Source organism: Phyllobates terribilis, unplaced genomic scaffold (genome assembly GCF_046119375.1).
Source record: "Phyllobates terribilis strain yellow unplaced genomic scaffold, ASM4611937v1 Scaffold_482__1_contigs__length_1377538, whole genome shotgun sequence".
Classification (NCBI taxonomy): domain Eukaryota; kingdom Metazoa; phylum Chordata; class Amphibia; order Anura; family Dendrobatidae; genus Phyllobates; species Phyllobates terribilis.
In genome coordinates, this window is record NW_027363242.1 from 687,671 (window position 1) to 699,855 (window position 12,185).

The following is a 12,185-nucleotide window of genomic DNA, read 5'->3' on the forward strand; positions in this document are numbered from 1 at the left end:
CTCCCTCCCCTGTCTCTCTCTCTCCCCGCTGTGCTCTGTCTCTCTCTCCCTTGTGCTCTGTCTCTCTCTCCTCCCTTTGCTGTCTCTCTCCCCCCTGTGCTCTGTCTCTCTTCCCCTGTGCAATGTCTCTCTCTCCCCCCCGTGCTCTGTCTCTCTCCCCCTGTGCTGTCTCTCCCCCCTGTGCTCTGTCTCTCTCCCCCCTGTGCTGTCTCTCTCCCCCTGTGCTCTGTCTCTCTCCCCCCTGTGCTCTGTCTCTGTCCCCCCAGTGCTGTATCTCTCCCCCCCTGTGCTGTCTCTGTCCCCCCTGTGCTCTGTCTCTCTCCCCCCTGTGCTCTGCCTCTCTCTCCCCCCTGTGCTCTGTCTCTCTCCCCCCTGTGCTCTGTCTCTCTCCCCCTGTGCTCTGTTTTTCTCCCCCCTGTGCTCTGTCTCTCTCCCCCCGTCTCTCCCCCCTGTGCTGTCTCTCTCCCCCCCTGTGCTGTCTCTCTTCCCATGTGCTCTGTCTCTCTCCCCCCTGTGCTCTGTCTCTCCCCCCTGTGCTCTGTCTCTCTCCCCCCTGTGCTCTGTCTCTCTCTCCCCCCTGTGCTCTGTCTCTCTCCCCCCTGTGCTCTGTCTCTCTCTCCCCCCTGTGCTCTGTCTCTCTCCCCCCTGTCTATCCCCCCTGTGCTGTCTCTCTCCCCCCTGTGCTGTCGCTTTCCCCCCCTGTGCTCTGTCTCTCTCCCCCCTGTGCGCTGTCTCTCTCCCCACTGTGCTCTGTCTCTCTCCCCCCTGTGCCGTCTCTCTTCGCCCTGTGCTCTGTCTCTCTCCCCCCTGTGCTCTGTCTCTCTCCCCCGTGCTCTGTCTCTCCCCCCCCTGTGCTCTGTCTCTCCCCCCTGTGCTCTGTCTCTCTTCCCCCTGTGCTCTGTCTCCCCCCCTGTGCTCTGTCTCTCTTCGCCCTGTGCTCTGTCTCTCTCTCCCGTGTTGTCTCTCTCCCCCATGTGCTGTCTCTCTCCTCCTATGCTCTGTCTCTCTCCCCACTGTGCTGTCTCTCCCCCCACTGTGCTCTGTCTCTCTCTCCCCCCTGTGGTCTGTCTCTCTTCCCCCTGTGCTCTGTCTCTTCCCCCTGTGCTCTGTCTCTCTCTCCCCCCTGTGCTCTGTCTCTCTCCCCCCTGTGCTCTGTCTCTCTCTCCCCCCTATGCTGTCTCTCTCCCCCCTGTGCTGTCTGTCTCCCCCCTGTGCTGTCTCTCTCCCCCCTGTGCTCTGTCTCTCTCCCCCCTGTGCTCTCTTTCTCCCCCCTGTGCTCTGTCTCTCTCTCTCACCCCTGTGCTCTGTTTCTCTCCCCCCTGTACTCTGTCTCTCTTCCCCCTGTGCTTTCTCTCTGTCCCCCCTATGCTCTGTCTCTCTCCCCCTGTGCTGTCTCTCTCTCCCCCCTGTGCTCTGTCTCTCTCTCCCCCCTGTGCTCGGTCTCTCTCTTCCCCATGTGCTCTCTTTCCCCCTGTGCTGTCTCTCCCTCCCCTCTGTGCGCAATCTCACTCCCTCCGTGCTGTCTCTGTCTCCCCCCTGTGCTCTGTCTCTCTCCCCCTGTGCTCTGTCTCTCTTCCCCCTGTGCTCTGTCTCTCTCTCCCCCTTGTGCTGTCTCTCTCTCCCCCCTGTGCTGTGTCTCCCCCCCCTATGCTCTGTCTCTCTCACCCCTGTGCTGTCTCTCCCCCCTGTACTGTCTCTCTCCCCCTGTGCTCTGTCTCTCTCTCCCCTGTGCTCTGTCTCTCTCCCCCTGTGCTGTCTCTCTCCCCACTGTGCTGTCTCTCTCCCCCCTTTGCTCTGTCTCTCTCCCCCCTGTGCTCTGTCTCTCTCTCCCCCCTGTGCTCTGTCTCTCTCTCCCCCCTGTGCTCTGTCTCTCTCTCCCCTGTGCTCTCTCTCCCCCCTGTACTGTCTCTCTCCCCCCTGCGCTCTGTCTCTCTCCCCCCTGTGCTCTGTCTCTCTCTCCCCCCTGTGCTCTGTCTCTCTCTCCCCTGTACTGTCTCTCTCCCCCCTGCGCTCTGTCTCTCTCCCCCCTGCGCTCTGTCTCTCTCCCCCCCCTGTGCTGTCTCTCTCCCCCCTGTACTGTCTCTCTCCCCCGTGTGCTCTGTCTCTCTCTCCCCCCTGTGCTCTGTCTCTCTCCCTTGTGCTCTGTCTCTTTCCCCCTGTGCTCTGTCTCTCTCTCCTCCGTGTGCTCTGTCTCTCTCTCCCCCCTGTGCTCTGTCTCTCTCCCTTGTGCTCTGTCTCTTTCCCCTATCTGCTGTCTTCTCCTATCATGTGATCTCTTCTTTGACCTGTCTACCCCATGTGTTCTCCCCCTTGTCTGCTGTCTCTCGCCTTCCTGTGCTGTGTTCTCCCCTCATGTGCTGTCCTGTTTGAGCTGTCTCCCCGCTATGCGCTGTCTCTCTCTCCCCTGTGCTCTGGCTCTCTCCCCCCTGTGCTGTCTCTCTCTCCCCTGTGCCGTCCCTCTTCCCCCTGTGCTCTGTCTCTCTTCCCCCTGTGCTCAGTCTCTCTCCCCCCTGTGCTCTGTCTCTCTCTCCCCCCTGTGCTCTGTCTCTCTCCCCCCTGTGCTGTCTCTCTCCCCCTGTGCTCTGTTTTTCTCCCCCCTGTGCTCTGTCTCTCTCCCCCCCTGTCTCTCCCCCCTGTGCTGTCTCTCTCCCCCCCGTGCTGTCTCTCTCCCCCCCTGTGCTGTCGCTCTCCCCCCCTGTGCTGTCTCTCTTCCCATGTGCTCTGTCTCTCTCCCACCTGTGCTCTGTCTCTCCCCCCTGTGCTCTGTCTCTCTCCCCCCTGTGCTCTGTCTCTCTCTCCCCCCTGTGCTCTGTCTCTCTCTCCCCCCTGTGCTCTGTCTCTCTCCCCCCTGTGCTGTCTCTCTCCCCCCCTGTGCTGTCGCTTTCCCCCCCTGTGCTCTGTCTCTCTCCCCCCTGTGCGCTGTCTCTCTCCCCCCTGTGCTCTGTCTCTCTCCCCCCTGTGCCGTCTCTCTTCCCCCTGTGCTCTGTCTCTCTCCCCCCTGTGCTCTGTCTCTCTCCCCCGTGCTCTGTCTCTCTCCCCCCTGTGCTCTGTCTCTCCCCCCTGTGCTCTGTCTCTCTCTCCCCCTGTGCTCTGTCTCTCTTCCCCCTGTGCTCTGTCTCCCCCCCCTGTGCTCTGTCTCTCTTCGCCCTGTGCTCTGTCTCTCTCCCCCATGTGCTGTCTCTCTCCCCCTATGCTCTGTCTCTCTCCCCACTGTGCTGTCTCTCTCCCCACTGTGCTGTCTCTCTCTCCCCCCTGTGCTCTGTCTCTCTTCCCCCTGTGCTGTCTCTTCCCCCTGTGCTCTGTCTCTCTCTCCCCCCTGTGCTCTGTCTCTCTCCCCCCTGTGCTCTGTCTCTCTCTCCCCCCTATGCTGTCTCTCTCCCCCCTGTGCTGTCTCTCTCCCCCGTGCCGTCTCTCTCCCCCCTGTGCTCTGTCTCTCTCCCCCCTGTGCTCTGTCTCTCTCTCTCTCCCCTGTGCTCTGTCTCTCTCTCTCTCCCCTGTGCTCTGTCTCTCTCTCTCCCCTGTACTGTCTTTCTCCCCCTGTGCTCTGTCTCTCTCTCTCACCCCTGTGTTCTGTCTCTCTCCCCACTGTACTCTGTCTCTCTTTCCCCTGTGCTTTCTCCCTGTCCCCCCTATGCTCTGTCTCTCTCCCCCTGTGCTGTCTCTCTCTCCCCCCTGTGCTCTGTCTCTCTCTCCCCCCTGTGCTCTGTCTCTCTCTTCCCCCTGTGCTCTCTTTCCCCCTGTGCTGTCTCTCCCTCCCCTCTGTGCGCTGTCTCACTCCCTCCGTGCTGTCTCTCTCTCCCCCCTGTGCTGTCTCTCTCTCCCCCTGTGCTCTGTCTCTCTCCCCCTGTGCTCTGTCTCTCTTCCCCCTGTGCTCTGTCTCTCTCTCCCCCTTGTGCTGTCTCTCTCTCCCCCCTGTGCTGTCTCTCCCCCCCCTATGCTCTGTCTCTCTCACCCCTGTGCTGTCTCTCCCCCCTGTACTGTCTCTCTCCCCCTGTGCTCTGTCTCTCTCTCCCCTGTGCTCTGTCTCTCTCCCCCCTGTGCTCTGTCTCTCCCCCCTGTGCTCTCTCTCTCCCCCCTGTGCTCTGTCTCTCTCTCCCCCCTGTGCTCTGTCTCTCTCTCCCCTGTGCTCTGTCTCTCTCTTCCCCCTGTGCTCTGTCTCTCTCTCCCCTGTGCTCTCTCTCCCCCCTGTACTGTCTCTCTCCCCCTTGCGCTCTGTCTCTCTCCCCCCTGCGCTCTGTCTCTCTCTCCCCCCTGTGCTGTCTCTCTCCCCCCTGTACTGTCTCTCTCCCCCGTGTGCTCTGTTTCTCTCTCCCCCCTGTGCTCTGACTCTCTCCCTTTTGCTCTGTCTCTTTCCCCTATCTGCTGTCTTCTCCTATCATGTGATCTCTTCTTTGACCTGTCTACCCCATGTGTTCTCCCCCTTGTCTGCTGTCTCTCTCCTTCCTGTGCTGTGTTCTCCCCTCATGTGCTGTCCTGTTTGAGCTGTCTCCCCCCTGTGCGCTGTCTCTCTCCCCCCTGTGCTCTGTCTCTCTCCCCCCTGTGCCGTCCCTCTTCCCCCTGTGCTCTGTCTCTCTTCCCCCTGTGCTCAGTCTCTCTCCCCCATGCTCTGTCTCTCTCTCCCCCCCGTGCTCTGTCTCTCTCCCCCCTGTGCTCTGTCTCTCTTCCCCCTGTGCTCAGTCTCTCTCCCCCATGCTCTGTCTCTCTCTCCCCCCTGTGCTCAGTCTCTCTCCCCCATGCTCTGTCTCTCTCTCCACCCCTGTGCTCTCTCTCTCCCCCCTGTGCTCTGTCTCTCTCTCCCCCCTGTGCTCTGTCTCTCTTCCCCCTGTGCTCTGTCTCTCCCCCCCCTGTGCTCTGTCTCTCTCTCCTGTGTTGTCTCTCTCCCCCATGTGCTGTCTCTCTCCCCCTATGCTCTGTCTCTCTCCCCACAGTGCTGTCTCTCCCCCCACTGTGCTCTGTCTCTCTCTCCCCCCTGTGCTCTGTCTCTCTTCCCCCTGTGCTCTGTCTCTCTTCCCCCTGTGCTCTGTCTCTCTCTCTCCCCCCTGTGCTCTGTCTCTCTCCCCCCTGTGCTCTGTTTCTCTCTCTCCCCCCTATGCTGTCTCTCTCTCCCCTGTGCTGTCTCTCTCCCCCCTGTGCCGTCTCTCTCCCCCCTGTGCTCTGTCTCTCTCTCTCCCCCCTGTGCTCTGTCTCTCTCCCCCTCTGCTCTGTCTCTCTCTCCCCCCTGTACTCTGTCTCTCTCTCCCCCTGTGCTCTGTCTCTCTCCCCCCTGTGCTCTGTCTCTCTCTCCCCCCTGTACTCTGTCTCTCTTACCCCTGTGCTGTCTCTCTGTCCCCCCTATGCTCTGTCTCTCTCCCCTGTGCTGTCTCTCTCTCCCCCTGTACTCTGTCTCTGTCTCCCCCCTGTGCTCTCTTTCCCCCTGTGCTGTCTCTCGCTCCCCTCTGTGCGCTGTCTCTCTCCCTCCATGCTGTCTCTCTCTCCCCCCTGTGCTGTCTCTCTCTCCCCCCTGTGTGCTGTCTCTCTCCCTCCGTGCTCTCTCTCTCCCCCTTATGCTCTCTCTCTCTCCCCCCTGTGCTCTGTCTCTCTCCCCCCTTTGCTGTCTCTCTCTCCCCTGTGCTGTCTCTCTCCCCCCTGTGCTCTGTCTCTCTCCCCCTGTGCTCTGTCTCTCTCTCCCCCCTGTGCTCTGTCTCTCTCTCCCCCTGTGCTCTGTCTCTCTCTCTCCCCTGTGCTCTGTCTCTCTCCCCCCTGTGCTCTGTCTCTCTCCCCCCTTTGCTGTCTCTCTCTCCCCTGTGCTGTCTCTCTCCCCCCTGTGCTCTGTCTCTCTCTCCCCTCTGTGCTCTGTCTCTCTCCCCCCCCTGTGCTCTGTCTCTCTCTCCCCCCTGTGCTCTGTCTCTCTCTCTCCCCTGTGCTCTGTCTCTCTCCCCCCTGTGCTGTCTCTCTCCCCCCTGTGCTGTCTCTCTCCCCCCTTTGCTGTCTCTCTCTCCCCTGTGTTCTGTCTCTCTCCTCCCTGTGCTCTGTCTCTCTCTCCCCCCTGTGCTCTGTCTCTCTCCCCCTGTGCTCTGTTTGTCTCCCCCTGTGCTCTCTCTCTCCCCCCAGTGCTCTGTCTCTCTCTCCCCCCTGTGCTCTGTCTCTCCCCCCCTGTGCTATGTTTGTCTCCCCCCTGTGCTCTGTCTCTCTCCCCCTGTGCTGTCTCTCTTCCCATGTGCTCTGTCTCTCTCCCCCCTGTGCTCTGTCTCTCTTCCCATTTGCTCTGTCTCTCTGCCCCCTGTGCTCTGTCTCTCTTCCCCTGTGCTCTCTCTCTCCCCCCCTGTGCTCTGTCTCTCTCTCTGCCCCCTGTGCGCTGTCTCTCTCTCTCCCCCGTGTGATCAGTCTCTCTCTCTCCCCCGTGTGCTGTCTCTCCCCCGTGTGCTCTCTCTCTCTCTCCCCCCGTGCGCTGTCTCTCTCTCTCCCCCCTGTGTGATCTGTCTCTCTCTCTCCCCCCCTGTGCTCTGTCTCTCTCTCTCCCCCCTGTGTGCTCTTTCTCTCTCCCCCCCGTGTGCTCTCTCTCTCCCCCCCGTGCGCTGTCTCTCTCCCTCCCCCCTGTGTGATCTGTCTCTCTCTCTCCCCTGTGCTCTGTCTCTCTCCCTCCCCTGTCTCTCTCTCTCCCCGCTGTGCTCTGTCTCTCTCTCCCTTGTGCTATGTCTCTCTCTCCCCCCTTTGCTGTCTCTCTCCCCCCTGTGCTCTGTCTCTCTTCCCCCTGTGCAATGTCTCTCTCTCCCCCCCGTGCTCTGTCTCTCTCCGCCTGTGCTGTCTCTCCCCCCTGTGCTCTGTCTCTCTCCCCCCTGTGCTGTCTCTCTCCCCCCGTGCTCTGTCTCTCTCCCCCCTGTGCTCTGTCTCTGTCCCCCCAGTGCTGTATCTCTCCCCCCCATGTGCTGTCTTTGTCCCCCCTGTGCTCTGTCTCTCTATCCCCCCTGTGCTCTGTCTCTCTCTCCCCCCTGTGCTCTGTCTCTCTCCCCCTGTGCTCTGTCTCTCTCCCCTGTGCTCTCTCTCTCCCCCCTGTGCTCTGTCTGTCTCTCTCCCCCCCATGCGCTGTCTCTCTCTCTCCCCCCTGTGTGATCTGTCTCTCTCTCTCCCCCGTGTGCTGTCTCTCTCTCTCCCCCCTGTGTGCTCTGTCTCTCTCCCCCGTGTGCTCTCTCTCTCTCTCCCCCCGTGCGCTCTCTCTCTCTCCCCCCTGTGTGTTCTGTCTCTCTCTCCCCCGTGTGCTCTGTCTCTCTCTCTCCCCCCTGTGTGATCTGTCTCTCTCTCTTCCCCCTGTGTTGTCTCTCTCCCTCCCCCCTGTGTGATCTGTCTCTCTCTCTTCCCCGTGTGCTGTCTCTCTCCCTCCCCTGTGCTCTGTCTCTCTCTCTCCCCTGAGCTCTGTCTCTCTCCCTCCCCTCTGAGCTCTGTCCCTCTCTCTCCCCCCTGTGCTGTGTCTCTCTCCCCCCTGTGCTGTCTCTCTTCCCCCTGTGCTCTGTCTCTCTCTCCTGTGTTGTCTCTCTCCCCCATGTGCTGTCTCTCTCCCCCTATGTTCTGTCTCTCTCCCCCCTGTGCTCTGTCTCTCTCTCCCCCCGTGCTCTGTCTCTCTCTCCCCCCTGTGCTCTGTCTCTCTCTCCCCCCTGTGCTCTGTCTCTCTTCCACCTGTGCTCTGTCTCTCTCTCCCCCCTGTGCTCTGTCTCTCTCTCCCCCCTGTGCTGTCTCTCTTCCCCCTGTGCTGTCTCTATCCCCCCTGTGCTGTCTCTCTTCCCCCGTGTGCTGTCTTTCTCTCTCCCCCCTGTGTGCTCTGTCTCTCTCTCCCCCCTGTGCTCTCTCTCTCTCTCCCCCCTGTGCGCTGTCTCTCTCTCTCCCCCCTGTGTGATCTGTCTCTCTCTCTCCCCCCGTGTGCTGTCTCTCTCTCTTCCCCCTGTGTGCTCTTTCTCTCTCTCCCCGTGTGCTCTCTCTCTCCCCCCGTGCGCTGTCTCTCTCCCTCCCCCCTGTGTGATCTGTCTCTCTCTCTCCCCTGTGCTCTGTCTCTCTCCCTCCCCTCTGTCTCTCTCTCTCCCCCCTATGCTCTCTCTCTCCCGCTTGTGCTCTGTCTCTCTCTCCCCCCTGTGCTGTCTCTATTCCCCCTGTGGTCTGTCTCTCTTCCCCCTGTGCTCTGTCTCTCTCTCCCCCCTGAGCTGTCTCTCAACCCCCTGTGCTCTGTCTCTCTTCCCCCTGCGCAATGTCTCTCTCTCCCCCCTGTGCTGTCTCTCTCCCCCTGTGCTCTGTCTCTCTCCCCCCTGTGCTCTGTCTCTCTCCCCCTGTGCTGTCTCTCCCCCCTGTGCTCTGTCTCTCTCCCCCCTGTGCTCTGTCTCTCTCCCCCCTGTGCTCTGTCTCTCCTCCCCCGTGCTCTGTCTCTCTCCCCCCTGTGCTCTGTCTCTCTCCCCCCTGTGCTCTGTCTCTGTCCCCCCAGTGCTGTATCTCTCCCCCCCTGTGCTCTGTCTCTCTCTCCCCCCTGTGCTCTGTCTCTCTCCCCCCGTGCTCTGTCTCTCTCCCCCCTGTGCTCTGTCTCTCTCCCCCCTGTGCTCTGTCTCTCTCCCCCTGTGCTCTGTTTTTCTCCCCCCTGTGCTGTCTCTCCCCCCAGTGCTGTCTCTTCCCCCCCTGTGCTGTCTCTCTCCCCCCTGTGCTGTCTCTCTTCCCCTGTGCTGTCTCTCTTCCCCTGTGCTCTGTCTCTCTCCCCCCTGTGCTCTGTCTCTCTCCCCTGTGCTCTCTCCCCCCTGTGCTCTCTCTCTCCCCCCTGTGCGCTGTCTCTCTCTCTCCCCCCTGTGTGATCTGTCTCTCTCTCTCCCCCGTGAGCTGTCTCTCTCTCTCCCCCCTGTGTGCTCTGTCTCTCTCCCCCGTGTGCTCTCTCTCTCCCCCCGTGCGCTCTCTCTCTCTCCCCCCTGTGTGATCTGTCTCTCTCCCCCGTGTGCTGTCTCTCTCTCTTCCCCCTGTGTGCTCTTTCTCTCTCTCCCCCGTGTGCTCTCTCTCTCTCTCCCCCGTGTGCTCTGTCTCTCTCCCTCCCCCCTGTGTGATCTGTCTCTCTCTTTTCCCCCTGTGCCGTCCCTCTTCCCCCTGTGCTCTGTCTCTCTCTCCCCCCTGTGCTCTGTCTCTCTCCCCCGAGATCTGTCTCTCTCTCTCCCCCCTGTGCTCTGTCTCTCTCCCCCCTGTGCTCTGTCTCTCTCTCTCCCCTGAGCTCTGTCTCTCTCCCTCCCCTCTGAGCTCTGTCTCTCTCTCTCCCCCCTGTGCTCTGTCTCTATCCCCCCTGTGCTGTCTCTCTTCCCCCTGTGCTCTGTCTCTCTCTCCCGTGTTGTCTCTTTCCCCCATGTGCTGTCTCTCTCCCCCTATGCTCTGTCTCTCTCCCCACTGTGCTGTCTCTCTCCCCCCTGTGCTCTGTCTCTCTTCCCCCTGTGCTGTCTTTCTCTCCCCCCTGTGCTCTGTCTCTCTCCCCCCTGTGCTCTGTTTGTCTCCCCCCTGTGCTCTGTCTCTCTCCCCTGTGCTGTCTCTCTCCCCCCTGTGCTGTCGCTCTCCCCCCTGTGCTTTCTCTCTTCCCATGTGCTCTGTCTCTCTCCCCCCTGTGCTCTGTCTCTCTTCCCATGTGCTCTGTCTCTCTTCCCCCTGTGCTCTCTCTCTCCCTCCCCCCCGTGCGCTGTCTCTCTCTCTCCCCCGTGTGATCTGTCTCTCTCTCTCCCCCGTGTGCTGTCTCTCTCTCTCCCCCGTGTGCTCTGTCTTTCTCTCCCCGTGTGCTCTCTCTCTCTCTCCCCCCCGTGCGCTGTCTCTCTCTCTCCCCCGTGAGATCTGTCTCTCTCTCTCCCCCCGTGTGCTGTCTCTCTCTCTTCCCCCTGTGTGCTCTTTCTCTCTCTCCCCCGTGAGATCTGTCTCTCTCCCTCCCCCCTGTGTGATCTGTCTCTCTCTCTCCCCTGTGCGCAGTCAAACTGTGTGGTGTGTACGGTGTATACAGTGTGTGTGGTGCGTACGGCGTATACAGTGTGTGTGTGTTGAGTACGGCGTATACAGTGTGTGTGTGGTGTGTACAGTGTATACAGTGTGTGTGTGTGGTGTGTACGGCGTATACAGTGTGCGTGTGGTGTGTACGGTGTATACAGTGTGTGTGTGGTGTGTACGGTGTATACAGTGTGTGTGTGTGGTGCGTACGGCGTATACAGTGTGTGTGTGGGGTGTACGGTGAATACAGTGTGTGTGTGGTGTGTACGGTGTATACAGTGTGTGTGTGGTGTGTACGGTGTATACAGTGTGTGGTGTGTACGGCGTATACAGTGTGTGTGGGGGGTGTACGGCGTATACAGTGTGTGTGTGGGGTGTACGGCGTATACAGTGTGTGTGTGTTGCGTACGGCGTATACAGTGTGTGTGTGGGGTGTACGGCGTATACAGTGTGTGTGTGGGGTGTACGGCGTATACAGTGTGTGTGTGTTGCGTACGGCGTATACAGTGTGTGTGTGGGGTGTACGGCGTATACAGTGTGTGTGTGTTGCGTACGGCGTATACAGTGTGTGTGTGTTGCGTACGGCGTATACAGTGTGTGTGTGGTGTGTACGGCGTATACAGTGTGTGTGTGGGGTGTACGGCGTATACAGTGTGTGTGTGTTGCGTACGGCGTATACAGTGTGTGTGTGGGGTGTACGGCGTATACAGTGTGTGTGTGGGGTGTACGGCGTATACAGTGTGTGTGTGTTGCGTACGGCGTATACAGTGTGTGTGTGGGGTGTACGGCGTATACAGTGTGTGTGTGTTGCGTACGGCGTATACAGTGTGTGTGTGTTGCGTACGGCGTATACAGTGTGTGTGTGGTGTGTACGGCGTATACAGTGTGTGTGTGGTGTGTACGGCGTATACAGTCTGTGTGTGGTGTGTACGGCGTATACAGTCTGTGTGTGGTGTGTACAGCGTATACAGTGTGTGTGGGGTGTGTACGGCGTATACAGTGTGTGTGGGGTGTACGGCGTATACAGTGTGTGTGTGTGTGTACGGTGTATACAGTGTGTGTGGTGTGTACGGCGTATACAGTGTGTGTGTGGTGCGTACGGCGTATACAGTGTGTGTGTGGTGCGTACGGCGTATACAGTGTGTGTGTGTTGAGTACGGCGTATACAGTGTGTGTGTGGTGTGTACAGTGTATACAGTGTGTGTGTGTGGTGTGTACGGAGTATACAGTGTGCGTGTGGTGTGTACGGTGTATACAGTGTGTGTGTGGTGTGTACGGTGTATACAGTGTGTGTGTGTGGTGCGTACGGCGTATACAGTGTGTGTGTGTGGTGCGTACGGCGTATACAGTGTGTGTGTGGTGAGTACGGTGTATAGAGTGTGTGTGGGGGGTGTACGGCGTATACAGTGTGTGTGTGTGTGTACGGTGTATACAGTGTGTGTGTGGTGTGTACGGCGTATACAGTGTGTGTGGTGAGTACGGCGAATACAGTGTGTGTGGGGGGTGTACGGTGTATACAGTGTGTGTGTGGTGTGTACGGCGTATACAGTGTGTGTGTGGGGTGTACGGTGTATACAGTGTGTGTGTGGTGTGTACGGCGAATACAGTGTGTGTGTGGGGTGTACGGTGTATACAGTGTGTGTGTGGTGTGTACGGTGTATACAGTGTGTGTGTGGTGTGTACGGAGTATACAGTGTGTGTGTGGTGTGTACGGCATATACAGTGTGTGTGTGGGGTGTACGGCGTATACAGTGTGTGTGTGTTGCGTACGGCGTATACAGTGTGTGTGTGGGGTGTACGGCGTATACAGTGTGTGTGTGTTGCGTACGGCGTATACAGTGTGTGTGTGGGGTGTACGGCGTATACAGTGTGTGTGTGTTGCGTACGGCGTATACAGTGTGTGTGTGGGGTGTACGGCGTATACAGTGTGTGTGTGTTGCGTACGGCGTATACAGTGTGTGTGTGGGGTGTACGGCGTATACAGTGTGTGTGTGTTGCGTACGGCGTATACAGTGTGTGTGTGGGGTGTACGGCGTATACAGTGTGTGTGTGTTGCGTACGGCGTATACAGTGTGTGTGTGTTGCGTACGGCGTATACAGTGTGTGTGTGGTGTGTACGGCGTATACAGTGTGTGTGTGTTGCGTACGGCGTATACAGTGTGTGTGTGTTGCGTACGGCGTATACAGTGTGTGTGTGGTGCGTACGGCGTATACAGTGTGTGTGTGGTGTG